Source organism: Acanthaster planci, linkage group LG21 (assembly GCF_054643075.1).
Source record: "Acanthaster planci isolate LZ-2023a linkage group LG21, COTS_SCS, whole genome shotgun sequence".
Classification (NCBI taxonomy): Eukaryota; Metazoa; Echinodermata; class Asteroidea; order Valvatida; family Acanthasteridae; genus Acanthaster; species Acanthaster planci.
Window position 1 is genome coordinate 4765416 of NC_141797.1, and position 15172 is coordinate 4780587.

Consider the following 15172-nt stretch of genomic DNA (forward strand, 5'->3'; position numbering starts at 1 on the left):
CAGAGACGCTAATTTTGTATTAAGTTGTTCATGCTGTACTCTGGCGTGATTGCGTGTTCCCTGGCACTTCTTCGTCCTTGTGTTTCTCTGCTCGGTTTGGCACGTCAGAGATTCCCCTCCACGTGCCTGCGTGGTTTGGGCGTGGTACGATTCCCTGGAATGATAATGTTCAGAAACCCCAGACTTTTTAACTGTCAGTCATTCACCAAAGATGACCGGGTAAGCACTTTCACGCACCCGGCTGCGTATTTTTTATTTACACCGTAGCCTAGGGTTTTTCGCTCAAATTCGCGCTTGAAAATAGACTAATGCCGACTGAACCAGTCAGAGCGAGCGCAAAAACATGAAACGATGGTGCCAGTGCCTGTGCTTCAACAAATAAATATCTGCATTTAGTTCCAAATGTTGTTACTTCAGAGGTGATAGACCAATGGATTGAGACAGTATTGGGACGATTCCTCTTCCTCTAATGGTCAAGTTATTTCTTTGGTGTGTGAAAAAAGGGTTGATGAGCTGGGATAGCCAAGCTCACGGAATTTTGTTTTTTACATTATTATTTTTTCGTGGGGAGGGGGATAAAATACAAGTGTGACATGACGAACATAATGAGGCTTGTTTTCAAGCAGATTGGGATTTCCAGCCCTTTCGTCTCTCTTATTTCACTTTTTGTTTCTTTTCCATTATAAAAGAATCAATATTTGAAATATCTGACTTGAAACGTGTTCAGGTTGTTCTTGAAGCCTTGATTGCAACCTCGTCTGCATCGTTTCCTCTAGGTTCTAGGCTAGTACAGTTCACACACACGTGAGCAGTTATTAAGTGCACAACTAAATAAACAAGCATGACAAGTAAAAGTACAGTACTGAGAAGGAATTATCATTGAAAATGGACTCTCAAACATTGGAGTTTAAGAGACCTAATCTCCAAAAGACGAAAATGCAGGACTGCCAGAAGAAGCGGTGAGATTTGGGAAAGATAAAAATGGAAGGCGGTCTGGTTTGGGGGGCATTTTCGTCACACAGCCCACCCCTGAGAGTTTGCTGTCCTCAGCAATTTTTGCAAGAGAAAAACAATAAATAAAATTGAATAAATAGGGTAACAAATTGACCCAAAAAATCCATGAAAAACTAGAAAGTACTCCTATACGTAATTACGGAAAATCCTCCAAAAGTAAACCCTAAATGTAGTCCACACCTGATCTTGCATGTGGCAAGTGCAGTTAACATACATGTCTTATGTGCCTAAATACTTTGTACATGTCATAATAACCTGTTATTCTTATGCATATGAAGAAAAAATACACCTATTATTTGCATGTAAATAAGATATTCCTTAAATCAGTCATCATTTCAAAATTCCAACTTAGTAAGACCTCAACTCGAAATATTCATTTAAAACAGTAAAACTTTTCGTCCGCAACTATTATCCTGAACCATGTACCATTTTAACACCAATAAAATAAAAATAAGTCTTGTACTCATACTACAACTTGCGTACGCTATCACCTTCTCTTTACCATCTTGTATTTGTGATAGAACGGCACCCAAAGAGAATCCAGTTGCATCGGTATCAAGGATAAATTCATTCATAGGAAGTGGATATGACAAGATCGGAGTAGTGGTCAATTTCTCCTTCAATTCTACAAAAGCCCTGTCACAATCTTCACTCCAAACAAGGGGTCTGTTTTTCTCTGTGGTGATGCAGCGGACACACAATGTTGGCAAACCTTTGTATGAAGCGTCGACAGTATGATGCTAGCCCTATAAAACTTCTGACTTCAGTTACTGTCTCTGGAGTTTTCCAGTCTCGTACACTTTTAATCTTCTCCAGATCAGTCATTATTCTCATGGTGGAAAAAAACATGGGCCAAGTATTGTACGAGTCCTGTCGGAGCAGATAACATTTCCTGGGTTTCAACTTACGTGTCAGCTCGTTAATAATTTTAATACACAGCACCAGCATGGATAGTAACGTCTTGTAAGTTGTAACTAAGACTAGCATACCAAGTATTCGTGCCTGATGTAGCCTTTGATCAAGGCGCTCGCGGCGAAATGGACAGTCGCTTAAGAGCGAGGAGCTGGAGACTAGTTTAAGCACCAAGCCAACGCATGAAGAAAGGCTACACGACGAACTGCACGCATGCCCCGAACGCCTTCGGAGTTCCGCCTTACGTGCTTATGTTTTGCTACCGCATATGCGTATGCATCAGTCTCCACCAATCAAAACGATCGCCTCTGAGGCGCATGTAATATAATTATTCATCCATTACAATGGCAACACGGTGACCTTTCTGGCAGTGGTGTAAGCTCTAGACGACAATCTCTTCCAGAATTGCCTCAAGTATGCAGCACCGAAGCTTGGGATTCCGATCGACAAATTGAAACCGCAGCAAATGTTGGCCGTCAAGGCCGTCTGGAGGGTCAAAACGCATTTGTCAATCTTCCAACTGGATATGGCAAAAGTTCAAATACCAGGCCCCATTGTTGTGCAAAGACTTCATGAACGTAAGTGGCCTAGACATACATGTATATACTCGGACTACTTAGCCACCAAAACACGATTAGTTCAGAGAAATGTGAATAATTCACAAACATTAGCATACTGAACTCAGATAAACCACTGGAAACAAAGCTCCAAAGGCGCTTGCGGCGGCGCGCACAGTCCAAGACACACACATCTCGGCTGCTGCATGCGAATGCGAAGTTTTTAAAAAAATCGGGCTTGCATGCAGTTCGTCGTGTGGTCTTGACTATCAATTTCGCCGCTGGCGCCTTGATCAAAGGCTATGCGTGATGAGGCGCCCGCACCTGTTGCATAACATGCACTGCGCAGGCGTATGCTACCCAAACGGGACCATGCGATTATAACGTTTTACGCAGATTCTTGCGCCGCTACGCGGCGCTATATGATCTTTGATTCCGACAACATGTACATAACACCTAGATCCGCATCATTATACGGGTCAGTCCTGTTACGTTTTGTGGCTCTGACGAAGTCTAATAAAAGTACAGAGACTTTAAGCTCTGTCACTCATTTTACTTACGACCTAAGTAAGAAACAGATCCTTCTTTGGCAATGACGGTCACTTTTGTATCGGTGGTGATAGTGTTTAGGGTGTTTAATCTTGGCTGGCAACATTTTTTGCCTTAAAATTCGTATTAACGATAAAGAGTGGGTCATCTTCTATTCGATGTTCTTAATTGTTAGTTAGTGTGCAGTATACACAATGCCACATATTTAGATAAAGAGTATTACAAACTGAATCTCAACAGACATGGAGAATGCATAAACAAAACCCGTTTAGCGTTGTGGGACTTCATCGGCTCCCAAAACTCGTTCACTATTCAGGCCTTCTTTATACCTTGACGTTAATAAACAGGGACACACTGGATATACTTTTTTCACGAAGTGTCCACAATGAGCTCCATATCTTGGCACCTTCATTTAGTGCGTACAGAGGAATGATGAAATTCATTAAAAACTGTAAAATGGTGAAGAATTTTATTATTGTTGTGAGCATTGAACTGATATGTCTGGGCAAGTTAGTATACGAATAATGAATGTTTGTAAGTGCATAAGAATATTTTCATGAGTAGAAAGATGGAATGTTCCATTCGACGAGGCGAAGCCGAGTGGAATGAAACATTCCATCTTTCAACGGCTGAAAATATTCTAACCGTCGAACGAGTGATAAAACATTCATTGGTTGTTTTTTAACTGCTATGTATACCCTTGTCATTTGATTAATCCTTCAATAGATTTTCAATAATTTCAAATCCAAATATCTTTTCGGACCAAAGTTTTTTTCCCCAGGTTTCGATCGGCACTGCGTGTTGCGCTCGCGCTGCAGTGTTGCGCTCGCGCTGCGTGTTGCCCTCGCGCTGCGTGTTGCCCTCGCGCTGCAGTGTTGCGCTCGCGCTGCGTGTTGCCCTCGCGCTGCGTGTTGTGCTGGTGCTGCCTTCCACTCATGACTCATGGCGTAGCATGAATGGCAGGAATAATGAATGTCAAGTGATGTATGTTCCACCATTCAAATGACAAGAATCTGTATGGCGTTTAGGCCTATGTAATTATTATTATACTAAACGCATGACATACCAAGCTGGGAATTAATAAAAATCGATATTACATTGATAGAAAAAAGAAATATACTTTATTCTTGAAAAGAGTTAAAATTGAATGTATGTGGAGCTTTGTGAAGTTCAAGTATTTTATTTATGTATCTAGAAAATAACACAGTTGCCCCATGCAAGCATACCAAATGATAATTATTGTACTTGGGCAAATTTGACGTCAAAACAAATTTGCAAGGATTTTCGATCAAATTAAAAATGTGTTCAACTTTTACGAATTCGCAACGGGAATAGTTGATCTGAAGTCACAAAGTCTCGTTTGTTTTCGTTTTCGCACAAATTATGAACCGGCCTTAAGGTGGTCTGCAACATTAATTTTGTGTGAAGAAAGCTTTCAATTTACACAATAATGTTTCAAACATTCAGTATTTATATATTTTTTCAAGAAAGGTCTTTGCTTAATAATTATAAACTTCCAGAAATTAAGTAGAGTTGGTGTTTAAGTAGTTTATTATCAATAAATATGCCAGTTCCAGGCGTAAGATTACATAGATTTTTGCTAACCAGCAAAAAGTTTGTTTTCCTCAGATGAATTAACTGAGAATATTTACGTTCATCAATCCTGTGTGTTAAAGAGTATGTCGACTTTTCTGTGACTACAAACTTAAAACCTGTCATCCACAAATAAAATGAAACTCAGAATATTTTTTCATAATTATGGAAATATTTTTAAAATGTATATTAGAGATTTTACAAGATAAAGATTTAAGTTTTTAAAACAATTATGCATTGTTAGCCATTTAGAATGCAACTTCTGAACCACTTCAAGGCAACTCCATAGTGACAAAGTCTGGACGAATGTATGGGCTTAGTATTACCAAAGGCCTTGAACATATTCAGGAATATGCCCATGGTAGTAGATGAAGTGTCTGAGTCATTAACTGAATAATTTGTCACTCAATGAATAATATTCTGGGTTTTTTATATGGTTGAGAGTATTCTGACCAAAATGAAGGCTAAGTGTAGAATAATCAATGCCGTAACTGTTCACTTGAACAGTTAGGATTGGTCGTTAATTGGTTAACTTGGGGGGAACTTCAGGCAAAGTTGATGTAATGACATGTATCGCAGCGTTCTACACAGAAGATGATGCTTCAATTTTACACACATGTTGCTGAGCCAAAGTAAATAACGTATAATTGGAAGTCTTGACCTTTTTGCCAAAATCTGCAAACAACTCAGACGAGGTGCAGCGTTTCCTACAGGTGAGGCAAGATGGGAGGTCTTTCTGCCGATGTGTCGTTGGTGGCGTAGTGTGCAGGTGTGGGGACCCCAAAGTTCAAGCCCGGGCGTTCGACACGGGTTTCTTGTTCTCGCTTGAAAGGCGGGAATACAACCCACGAACACTGTTCTCGGAGCAGGATCACACACCACAAAATGGAGCGAGATGGCTTACAAAGCCGGAGACAATGGAAATTTTACAAAATTAATATTACTAATGTTCCATAACTCTGAAATGGATGCTCTTTTATAAATGGAAAATAATTCAGCTATGTTTTCAAACACTCAAAAAAATTAACCCTTGAAGAAAGTGCATGGACGACTCCATGTTACTTGCCACTTACTACGAACGATGTGTTCCGAGCGACCGACCCACGAACAGTAAATCGAGCTGAACCTTCGAGGACAAACCGCCCGTACTTAGCCAAAGTGATTAACAGTATCGTGACATGCAAACCACCACGCAACCTGGTCTTTAACGAGCTGCTCTAGGTGAGAGGATTGGACTGCGCACTTTCGAATGGTCCTTCTGCCCACCAACGGTACTGTGTCCGGTTGAAAGCTCACTATAGAGCAGCATACGGGGAAGTCGGTCCTTAGACATGGGGCTGATGTGTCCGATCTAGCGGAGCGATCATTGAACGATTAGGGCCTCGATACTGACACATCCCGCTGTTTGGAGAATGGCAACGTGCAAGACCTGACCTGACCTGCCCATGTAAGCCCAAGGATCTGCTTTCGGCAATAGATGTGGAAAGCCTCAAGATTTCGAATGAGCCCTGGGACTTGTTTTTAGATGTCACTGAGTTTGATGATGCGTGGAATGGTTTTCTAGATCTTTTTGGTGCAGCAGCTCGTGATGCAATACCCCATAAAAAAACGGCTTTCCAAAAGAACTTGCCCTTGAATTGATAATACAATCCGACAACTTATCTCTCAGAAACATTCTGCCTTTCGGTCAGCAAAAAACGTTGGTAGAAGTGACAAGTGGGAATTGTACAAAAAGCTCGCAATAAAGTCAAAAGGCTGTGAATATTTCTTATTCAAAGTATGTGGATGACTTATTTACAAAATCATCGGGTAACAAGAAACGATTTTTCTCCTTTTTGCGCAGCTAAAGAAACCTTTCCGCTTCTGTTATCTCCCACAATGGCAACACGATACACAAACATGAATTTATTTCTCAGCTCTTTGGGGAGTATTTTCAGTCAGTCATTGTTCCCTCGCACATGGATTTGCCGACAGTGCCCCCAAATGTGATTCTTTTTTCCTATCCAAACTGTGGATACCATCACGTTTATAGAGGCTGTGACATCGAAAGAGTCATTTCTAATGTATCCAATAACAAATCTCCCGGTCCGAATGGAATCGCTCCTAAACTACTTAAATCTTGTTTTAGCACAATTTCCCCAGTTCTCAGCAATTTCTGGAATATGTCTCTAAGATCCGGTTCATTGCCTAGTATGTGGAAGTGTGCCAATATTACCCCTGTTCTTAAATCTGCCGATCCAAGTTGCATCTCTAATTACAGACCCATTGCTTTGACTTCAATTTTTTTGTGAGATCATCGAGTCACTCATTGCTGAGAAAATTAGAAACCACTTAAAGGACAATATGTTGATTTCTCGAGATAAGCATGGTTTTGTGAAGGGTCGCTCTTGTGTAAGTCAACTTTAAGCGTCAAAAATACTTGGCTGAATATTCTTGACAAACACACCCTCCTAGAATTGATGCAGTTTTTTAGACTTTGCTAATGCAGTTGATGTTCTGCCTCATGACATTCCATTTCATAAACTAGCCCATCAATTAGCCCATCAATATAACATATCTGGTAATATCTGGCAGTGGCTCAGAAATATATCACTGGTAGACAACAAAAGGTTCGGTTTCAAGGTTCTTACTCCTCCTGGTTTCCCGTTTAGTCTGGTGTCTCCCAGGGCAGCGTTCTCTTGGATCATTTTTACTCGACTTGTTCATTAATGATCACCCAAGTTACATGGTTTCTGCCATCTTATTATTTGTTGATGATACTCTAAACCAATCCATTCCCACCGAGATGATGTCACAGTTCAGAATGATCTTAATAGAACAAATACATGGTGTGAGCAAAACAGAATGGATCTGAATGTCAAGATAACCAAGGTTATGCGAATCACATGGTGTAAAAACTCCAAAAACCTGATTATACATAAGGTACAATTCCTCTTGAAGTGGTTTATTACTACAAATACCTCGGTGTTGTTAATGATAAAATCTCCTTGGAGGACCATTTTAAGTTTATTACAACTAAAGCTAACAAACTGCTGGGTTTCACTTTTAGTATTACTCAAGATCTCTCTCAACATGCCCTTCTTGCTTTCTACAAGGCTCTGGTTCTTCCTGTTCTTGAATATGGCCAGCCTATTTGGTACCTGTATTTTAAGAATCTTATTGACAAAGTAGAGACAATTCAACGTAGAGCAACTAGAATGCTAAGCAGAAGAGAATGGGGATGGAGTACCCTGATACATTGCGCATTCTTAAATTGTCCTCGCTCGCTTCTAGAAGGGAATGCGTTCATACGTTTGAAATAATTGCATGGGGTTTACAGAATTAAAATTAAAATTTCAATTTTTTTTATGATGAAGACTAAGGGTTTGAATGTTGACAGCAATCTTATATTCAATATGATATTGATTTTGCAAAAATTGTTTTAACCCCAAAAAGGAAAGCATTTACACCTACATAAAGAAAACTTAGTACAAAGAAAAAGACAAGTCAAAAATTTGTTATGGGGAACTCCAAAAAAGAATTCAAATTTTCCAAACTGAATTGGGTTTTTGAGATTTTGGTTGATAAAAGACAAGGTCTGACAAGATGGGTGAAACATGATCACACTCATAAAAAATATGAATCAATGTTTCAGGACATCAATCACAAAAAGTACAGTCAGGAGAAACCTTTCTTCCAATTTAAAAAAGAAAGTTACTGAAGGTGATAGCCCCATGAAACATCTTAAAATAAAAAGCTCTTAATTTGGTTTCAATTGTACATTTAAAGTTATGTGTATGAATCACCTTAAAATGCTCATTTTCCAAGTTTGTATTTAAAGAACTATTCCAAAAAAATCTTTTATTTTTCTGGGGTGGGTTTATCAGTCATTATATTGTAAGTATACTCAGACACTTTCTTCGACATGAGAAGGTTATTTTTTAACACCGTCACTAAATCATCGCCCTTCAGTTGCTTATCTAAAAAAAAATCATGAGGAATACAATTGAGCAAAGTGTTATACTTCCTTCTGTCTTTAAAGGAAATATTATATGGCTTTGATTTAGAACGAATATGCCTCTTAAACCACGGAATTTCCGAAAAGGAGAAATCAGTTAATTCGAAGCCCATATCAATAATAGCCTTTTCCCTGAAGAAGGTCCATGTCCTAATAAAGTACGCAACATGAGTGTTTTTTATTTCACCCAAAATATTCTCAGAAGGATTAGATTTTCCCAAAATGTCAAAATTAGGGTGAAAGTTAAAAAAAGAATCAATTTCTGTAGTTTTCCATAAACTGTCATAGGAATCATCTAGCAGTTTCTTAACCGAAGCCATTTTTTGAGCTTGACAGAAAATTAAAGGATCTATCATACGAAGACTCCCAAAGAATAATCTGTGTACATAATTTTCCATTTCACTCTATCATTTCCATTATTCCAGATGAATTTTTAAAAATATTTTTTCCAATTCTTTAAAGAATTGAGGTAGGTATTTTGATACAAAGAACAGAGAAGAAATAAAGCAAATTGTGGCAAAAGGAGAGATTTTATGACACGAATTTTCCCAATTAAGGACAGATGTCTAGATCCCCAACTGTTAAGAGTCTGGTAAATGAAGATTAAACGATACGCACGTTTAATCTAGTTTATGGCGCGCAATCGCCGAGGTTTTTCCGGGCCGTGCCTTCACTGTGGTCAAATTGTAAAAGTAAACACCACACAAAACGGTCCCTTAAAATGTGTGAGACACCTGAAGGCGGAAAGCTTTCACTGGCTAAAACAATTCTGTCACGCGTCGAATCGCGAAAGGCACACGATTGGCCCAAAGTTTTAACCGTAACAACATTTTGCCTGCAGTGTGTCGAAGAAAAACCTTTCATTATCCGAATTTTTTCTGCTGTTTTTGGTGCTCATCTATTTTGGATCTGGAGACTGGAGGTGTCATCCTTGATGCTATAGTTTGTCACAGACCAGCAGGTAAATTTGGGTCATGAGATCCACTGTCTCCTGTTGTTTTAGAAACAGGATCAAACCACGTTTTCCACGAGATCCACTGTCTCCTGTTGTTTTAGAAACAGGATCAAACCACGTTTTCCACGAGATCCACTGTCTCCTGTTGTTTTAGAAACAGGATCAAACCACGTTTTCCACGAGATCCACTGTCTCCTGTTGTTTTAGAAACAGGATCAAACCACGTTTTCCCTCTGTCTGCCGAGGGGCATAAGCATATACCATACACGTAACGTTACATGTTGTGCGAATGAACGCGGAGCCTAAATTACTGTCGGGTGGGATGGAAATGGGCTCTGGTTCAGAACACGTTACTCACCAAGAAGCCAAACAATGGCAGGTATCCATCGTTGGCCAATCATCTGTCAGAAGGCTTGAGCAAGCTATACAACGACAAACTGATCCTGCTTTTTCGAGTAATTTTGGCCGAATGGACGTACAAGTTTCATACGTGTGTAAAGGGGGTTGGAAGGTCCACCATGTGCAAAGCAACATCGCTCAGATTACAGCACAGTCTCCAGATATAGTCATTTTGCAGTGTGGCAGTAACGATCGCAGCGTCTCGGATGATCCTCTAACGGTGGCGGATGCACCGCAAAAATGATTCGGGAAAGGTCACAAGATGCGATCGCATTATTATGCCGCATGGCGCCTAGCAGTTTTCTTTCGAAGGTAGACATCAAATCTGCGTTCAAAATCGTGCCAGTTCAATCGTGCCTCAAGTGGGACGGGCTATTTTATTATGACAAAACACTACCAATGGTACCAATGGGTTGCCGGTCGAGCTGCTCTATCTTCGAAAAGTTTAGCTCCGCGGTCGAGTGGATGGCGCTTCATAAACTTGAAATTCCTGCTTTCGTGCATATTCTGGATGACTTCCTTATCATTTCCCATTCGTTTGACAGCGGGAAAAAGGACCTGGCAAATTTCCAGAGCATGTGCGCAAGCGTCGGGATTTTTCTTGCGCCTGACAAAACTGAGGGACCATCCCCTTTTCTTACATTCGCGGGAATCGAGCTGGAAGCAGCGGCCATGGAAGCTCGGTTGCCTGAGGACAAAATATTCAAAGCCATTAACGTCATTGAAGCCACACTCCTGAAAAACAAAACCACCCTTAAAGAGCTCCAATCTCTAATAGAGTTGCTGAATTTCGCATGTAAGGTGGTAAAACCCGGTCGAGCCTTCTTAAGACGGCTGATCAATCTAACTATTGGGATGAGAAAGCCCCCGTCACCGAATCCGCCTGAATTTGGAAGCGAAGGCGGATTTGCAAGCATGGTTCATCTTTCACGTCATTTTAATGGGAAAGCGTTCTTTCTCTCCGAACAATGGCTGTCTCACAAAGCGTTGCATTTATACTCTTATACCCAGCAAGAAATGAGACCGAGGGGTACCCCCCCAACATGTCCAATCCCTATACACATTCCAGGCTATTTTTACTTAACACATCCCCCCAAGATGTCTGAAAGGATTTCCCCAGATTCCTGCGAGACAATGACCAACACAAAGCAGGGGGGGTTCTCTCCGTCTGATACCTTGCTGCATATGTATACATATGTCATTTTGGGGTAAACATTTAAGCTGTCGTGCTACATGGTTGTTGCTGATCTTATGTTTCGTTATTAATGGAAGTTTGAGATAAATTAACAAACAGGCAGCGCTCCAAAACGTTCTTGACGAACAAGAGATTAATCAGTTAATGTTATCATTGTCTAGCCAGTTTACCTAATAATCTTCGTGAACAATTAATACATTATGTAATATGTAAAAGTAGAAATAGATTTGTCGTTCAGAATTGTTCCGAGACTTTGAGTACAAAGAAATTAAACAAAGATTTTATTATTAAAAGTTTGAACAAGTAACAGAATAAAAAAGGACTCCTAGTCAATGTATATCAAGTAAAAGCAATCTTAAGGTGAGCATGTACTCGGTGACCAGATTATAAGCATATTCAAAAGCAGGCAAAAAGGAAATCTTTATGGCAAACAACAAAAAGAAGAAAAAGAGAAATCATTAAATTGAAAATTAAAAAATTCAAAGCTATGAAAATAAATGTAATTAGTGCAGAGGATACAAAAAGAGCGGCAGTTTTCCTAAGGTGGAGACCAGGATCTCAAATCACTTCCGATTCTGATCATTCAGGAAAGCAAGCTGCCGAAAAGAGACTTATTAAGCATGTTTAATAGGAAGCAACAATTCAAAACCTGTAAGGCCTGAAAAACGGGAGGCCAAACGAAATTAAATTTCATTTGCAGCAATTCACTTAACCGTGATAACCTGACCTGAACCGTCAACTTCAAGGAAGCTTCAAGGAAATGTCTCCAGTTGGGCTTTCCGAGCAGTTAACACCCGTTTCGACAAGTCCTCAGCCACAAAGATCCTGACGCCTTTGAATGAATCTCCTTTAAATTTCATGATGCAGGCTTTCCGCACTCTTTCCCTTGTAACAAAGTCTGGAAAGGCGACGAGGATCATTCGAGGCCCTGGATTCTGGTTGCTATCCCCTGGTGGTCTGGCTGTTGGTGTGCGATGGCATCGTTGTATTTCTGGAGCTGGTGTCAGACCGACAAAATCGACGAGAAACTCTTTAATCAGCTGATTACAGTCCTCCTTACTGCCTTCCTTTATAGCTTCAGGGATCCTGTAGAAAACAAAGTTGTTTCGTCTACCTCTGATCTCGAGGTTATCCATCTTGGCTGCAAGGTCGTTATTATTCTGCTCAAGAACTTGTATCTTCACCTTCATTTGCTCGAGTTCAAAGTTGCAAGCTTTCAAGTCGGACAGGATCGGCTCCAACTTACAAGAAATCTTCAAGCTCAGTCGCTTTTCTATGGTCTTCCATATGTGCCAATCGCATCTTTCTGGTATGGTTTGTGGACATCAATAAAAATTGAACATTCCTTGCGGAGTTGTTTGCATGTCTAGTCTTCCAAATCATTGCCTAAGTGTAACATCATTGTGAACGTTTTGATTATATTCGTGTTTTTCTCATGTATCACTACTGTTTTGTGGGAATATCTTCTAATAGTACCAACATTTATTGTATTACAGTTTGGGCGACAAAGAATAAAACACCTCTTCAAGCATATGTACAATCATGTAATTGAAAAAATTATTTTGTGTTGGGTTGTCCTGTTATGATGGGAGTATTATAATTTAGTAAAGGTCTTATAATCATAATAAAACGGTTTACACACATGCTCGGGTTTCTACGTAAAGCTTCCAATTTTGGGACTTTCCCTTTCATTCGTCATGGGATGACGGCGACAAACTTTATTTGTACACAGTTTCATTCATTTTCTAGTTTGTCACATATCCACTGAAATAACTGAATGCCCTCTGTTATTGTGGAAGGCATGGCTTTGTCGTGAGCCGTCATAAGACCTTGCAGGACATCTTCCATATCGGTTGAAGAACAACCCCTAGCTGTAGGTGGTGTGGTGAACTCATCCTTCACCGCAAGAATATCTACAAGTGGCTTTGGAATGCGATAATCACGTGTAAAAAAAATTGAAATGTTGGACCGTCTTCTGTTTTCAGTCAGTAGAACCACTATGCATTTATGCAGTAGTGCATTGATGCACTTTACAGTAGAAGCATTACTTTGAAAGGATGTCGAGGTGCTCAATGCACTAAATTAATGGAAATGTGCTGCATTCTGCAAAAAAATTGGACAAGGTCATACCGTACAGTGTCGGTAAGAAATACATTAGGTCAGGTTTCCGGGTAAAGCGACAACATTCGGGGATGCCCTTGTCTGGTGCTGGTTCCATTCTATTCTTACATTATCCAGCTCATTCTGAATCATTTGGTTGAAGCAAACCTGAAACATTCACTGCAGTATAAAAAAATCAGTGGCGAAAAAGCAACTGTTAGTTTGTTATGACGACGTAGGCAATTCGATTTATGGAAAGCACTGTAACAGTGGTGAGCAAGTTTGGTGTTGAATATCGGAAAGTACGCATCACCAAAAACCACAAGCGAAATAATTAACCACTAGATTTTCTTTCATTCATTACACATGACCTATATTTGTCAGACAATTGGGAATCAATAGCAACTGCCTCCCCCCAAAAAACAACTTTGACGTTCATTTTCTCAATTGCATTAATTAAGTTTTAGGGATAGGAAAATTTAGATGAAAATCTTACACTTGCAGGTGTGAGGTGCAATCTAAGATGCCATCAGAAGCCAACGTATGGAAGATGTAAACCCAAACGTTTTCCATCATGGCCATCAATGTCCTCTAAAAGCGTTCGATACGCTGTCAACAAAAACAATATGCTAATGCATGTAATCATGTAATCATGATTATGATTCTCTTAATACCTGCCCTGAGTTTACCTTTACGCAGTACGTAATAATTCTTCACTTTGCGTTTCATACAATATCAAATGTGTCAATGAGATTTTAACATCATAAACTATACAGGAAATGTCAAATAACTGGCCTACCTGGTTATGTGGGGACGTACTCTTGATAACGCAGTGGTCGTTCCCATTGTACTCTGAATGGAATGCTTCTTGGATGTCCTCAATCAAGACATTCTCCGTACCCCTGTCCATCTGAACACACCGTGGAACACCCTCCAACAAGTACGTACATTGTTCTTTTAAAAACTGTTCTTTGTAATTGATAATTTTAGAGGAGGCAAAGGACATGCAATAGAGGGTTTGACTACAGTGTATAGTGTCAAACTAAAACATTGCATAAAATGTTAATTAAATTATGTTTGGAGGTGGTTCCATTACATCAACGATGAAATACTCACCTTCTATTTCTTGCAGAAAGTCAAGGAAGTATGAAGCCACGACTTGCGGGTCATTGTTTGTGTGTGCTACCCTGAGCCATAATATTCTCCTTGAAAAACTGCCGGAACACAAATTGGAATTATGGTCAGAGTGGTTTAACATGTAAAAATCAGGTGGGATTTTGGAAAAAAGTCCTTATTCTTTGGAACGTACATTGCATTGACAATACGCCTCAAATCAATGATCTACTCTTACTGCATTACATTAAATGAAATCGTTGACGCAGTGTAACAATAAATAACAATTTATACAATATATGAAATAACACTTGATATGCTCATGTATTTTAACATAAAGGATGTTGAATGTAAACAATTTTGCTAAGATGGGCTGAATTTGTATTTTTTCTATTTCAAAACGAAACACAGATAATTGGTTGCCACTTTTCTAGTGAGCATTAAGTCTCATCTCCTGGGGAAAAATGAACATTGAATTTAATAGCCCTAATGACTACTGGCAATGTTCTTACCCATCTATGGCTCCATGCAAAGCAAATCCATAAACCTTTAGCTTGTCATGCTGATTGACGTGGATTGCAAAATTCGGGTCTTCATTGACATAGGATCGTCTCCTCAGTCGAGGTCTTCCACGTGGTTCTACCCCTTCAGGGTCTAGCATGCGTTGCCCTTCAAGGACGACGCTCCTACCAAAAAAATCACACAATGTACGATGTCTAAAAACAAGAAGAGTAACAAATATTCAGATGAAAACTAGATAAGAAATGTATTGAGTCAGTAATTGACAA

The 15172-nt window shown here is 39.7% G+C and overlaps 1 pseudogene; it reads right to left on the reverse strand.

The window, feature by feature from the left end:
- Positions 1-7817: 7817 nt before the first annotated feature.
- Positions 7818-14181, reverse strand: LOC147795702 (uncharacterized; annotated as a pseudogene).
- Positions 14182-15172: the final 991 nt, after the last annotated feature.